General features: G+C 39.5%; 1 pseudogene; it reads left to right on the forward strand.

Moving 5' to 3' along the window:
• The first annotated feature begins 1,953 nt into the window (after positions 1-1,953).
• LOC118643085 lies at positions 1,954-2,115 on the forward strand (annotated as a pseudogene).
• The last annotated feature ends 1,545 nt before the right edge of the window (positions 2,116-3,660 follow it).

The following is a 3,660-nucleotide window of genomic DNA, read 5'->3' on the forward strand; positions in this document are numbered from 1 at the left end:
GGCTCAGCAGTTAGATTGTTGGCCTGCAGACCAGAGAATCCCGGATTTGGTTCCCGCTAAGGACACATACCTCGATTGCAGTTTGTCCCCTGGGGCCATGTGGGTGACAACTACTCAATGTATCTCTTGCATGTCGATGTTTCTCTTTCTCTATTTTCCTCTCTCTCCCTCCTGCTCTGTCTGAAGATAAATACAAAAATGTCCTCAGGTGAGGATTAAAAAAAAATCAAGAAGAATACCTTGTCTAGGACCTGCATAGGTCCTCCCTGAGAAGTGAGGGGTCCCAGCTCCTCACCAGACTCCCTAGCCCAGGGTTCCAGTACTGGGAAGAGAAGTCCCCATTAATTCTGGCTGTGAATGCCAGTAGGGATTGTGGTTAAGTAAGACAAAGGGCTTCTGGAGTACCAGGCATTCCCTTTAAGGGACCAGCTCACAGATTTACTGAAAAGGCACCAGGGACATATAGGGAGGAACATTCATAGGTGGGTGTCATATCTGAGTCTCCATCAACCTGGCTAACATTGATCACCCTGCCCTGGAGATTCCCTGAGACCCAGTCCCATCCAACAGTTGGGCCCACTCAAGCTGCTTCCAGTGGCTTTTCCTTACAAATGCCCTGTCTTGGCAGAAAATCTGGACTTTCCTAAAATCTCTCAATGGTTCACAAACCCCATACAAGCAGTATCTGGCCTCTGTGTGCCCCATACCTCTTGCTAAGTGGACCCAGGTCCAGCACTAGCAACAGCCAGACACAGTTCATAGCTTGGCCTCTCCTGGGCACCTCTAAGCCCAGCACAAGTAACAGCCAACTGAAGATCACTTTGTAGCTTTTGTCAGGTAGCCCCAGGCATGGCACAGGAGGCAGCTGACCTTCACCTGAACCTCCTGGGAGGCCCCAGAGCCAGTGCATTTGGTGGCCAGCTTCAGGCTATGCAAGAGCACCACCCAATCACCTCCATGAGCAATATATGTGAGGAGTGGACTTAGCAGGCACCAGAGTCCTGCCAAAATGAATTCTGCTCTGTAGGGCCAGTCCCTGCACAGCAGCTTCTCCACTGTAGCCACAGCCAGTCCTCTTAGCTGTTGGATCTGGGAGTAAATCCCTCTCATTGATGTGCCAATAGCAATCAAGGCTCAACTACAACAGGAGGGTGTACACACCCCACACAGAGAATGAACCTGGGGTATCCACTTGAGTGACCAGGGAGACTACACCACTGGACCCTATGGGATACCTATCATATAATAAGGCTACCTTATCAAGAGTGGGAGACATAACAGATCTACCTAATATAGAGAAACAAACACAGAGAAGCCACCAAAATGGGGGGTTGGGGGGGGTCAAAGAAACACTATAAATGAAAGAACAGGAGAAATCTCCAGAAAAATAACTAAAGGAAATGGAGGTAAATAAAAAGAACTACCAGATACAAAGTGCAAAAACAATGGTTATAAGGATGTGCAAAAAACTTAGTGAGAATTTGAACATCATAAAAAAAGGACATAAAAACCATAAAAAAGAACCAGTCAGAAATGAAGAATGTAATAACTGAAATAAAGAATACAATAGAAAGAATCAACAATGGATTAGATAGAGGATTAAATTGGCGATTTGGAAAACAAAGTAGTAGAAAATACCCAATCAGAGCAGCAAGAAGAAAAAATAATTTTTAAAAAAATGAGGATAAAGGACTTTTGGGATAACATCAGGTGTAACAACATTTACATCATAGACGTACCAGATGTGAAGAGAGAGAGCAAGAGATTGAAAACCTAGCTGAAGAAATAATGACCAAAAACTTTCTTAACCTGGTGAAGGAAAAATACAGACAAGTCCAGGAAGTGCAGAAAATCCCAAACAAAATAAACTCAGAGGCCCACACCAAGACACATCATAATTAAAATGGCAAAGTTTAAAGACAAAGAGAGAATCTTAAAAGCGGCATGAGAGAGATTGCTTCTCGGCCTTTTGGCTAAGATAAAGTGTAGTATCTGTTCTTAACAGTTTAAAAGTAGCATGAGAAAGACAGTTGCCTACAAGAGAGCTCCCATAAGACTGCCAGCTGATTTCTCAACAGAAACTTTGTAGGCCAGAAAGGATTGGCATGAAATATTCAAAACAATGAAATGCAAGGACCTACAACTAAGATTACTCTATCCTGCAGAGCTATCATTTAGAAATGAAGGTCAGATACAGAACTTCCCAGACAAAAAAAAAAAAAAAAAGCTAAAATAGTTCATTAGCACCAAACCATTATCACATGAAATGTTAAAGGGTCTTCTTTAAGAATATAAATGGCAATAAATATATATCTATCAACTATTTTAAATGTAAATGGATTAAATGTTCCAGTCAAAAGACACGGGGTGACCAAATGGATAAAAAAAAAACAAGACCCTTACATATGCTGTCTACAAGAGACTCATTTCAGATTCAAAGACACACAGACTGAAAGTAAAGGGATGGAAAAAGTTATTTCATGAAAATATAAAATAAAATCTCGGGTAGCAATACTTATACCAGACAAAATAGACTTTAAAACAAAGACTATAACTTTAAACACAGACTATAACAGTGAAGGACCCAGCAATCCCACTTCTGGGTATTTATCTGATGAAACCCAAAACATTAAATCAAAAAGACATATGCATCCATATATTCATTATAGCATTATTTACAATAGCAAGATATGGAAGCAATCTAAGTGTCCATTGCTGAATGGATAAAGAAATGGTGCATATATACAATGGAATAGGACTCAGCCATAAAAAAGAATGAAATCTTGCCATCTGCTACAAAATGGATGGACCTACAGGGTATTGTGTTGCATGAAATAAGTCAGACAAAGACAAGTGCCATATGATTTCACTTATATGTAAAATCTTAAAAAATAAAGTAAATGAATAAGAACAGAAACAGATTTAAAGATACAGAGAACATCTTAATGGTTGTCAGATAGAAGGGGAGTTGGGGAGATGGGTGAAAAAGTTGAAGGAAATAAGTACCAATTAGTAATTACAGAATAGTCATGGGGATGTAAAGTACAGCACAGGGAATATAGTCAATAATATTGTAATAATTGTATGATGTCATATAGGTACTAGATTTATTGGAGTGGTCACTTCATAAGTTATATAAATGTCTTATCACTGGGTTGTACACCTGAAACTAATATAAAAATGTGCATAAACTGTAATTGAATTTTTTTAAATTTATTTTATTATTGAGAGTATTACAGATGTCCCCCATTTTCCCCAATTTGCCCCCTTCCATCCCCTAGTCCTTCACCTGACTACTGTCTATGTCCATGGGATATGTATATATGCATATAAGTTATTTGATTAATCTCTTCCCACCTTCCTTTCACCTTCCTTCTGAGATCTATCAGTGTTTCATGCTTCCATGTCTATGGATCTGACTTTGTTCATCAGTTTATTTTGTTTCTTAGATTCTACATATAAGTAAGATCGTGTGATATTTGTATTTCTCTGACTGGCTTATTTCATTTAGCATAATAGCCTCCAGGTCCATCCATGCTGTCACAAAGGGTAAGACATCCTTCTTTTTTACAGCTGCATAGTGTTTTGTTGTGTAAATGTACCACTGCTTTTTTATCCACTCATCTACCGTTGGGCACTTGTGCTGTTTCCAGATCTTAG

This window comes from Molossus molossus, unplaced genomic scaffold (assembly GCF_014108415.1).
Source record: "Molossus molossus isolate mMolMol1 unplaced genomic scaffold, mMolMol1.p scaffold_m16_p_3, whole genome shotgun sequence".
In the NCBI taxonomy this organism is placed as follows: Eukaryota; Metazoa; Chordata; class Mammalia; order Chiroptera; family Molossidae; genus Molossus; species Molossus molossus.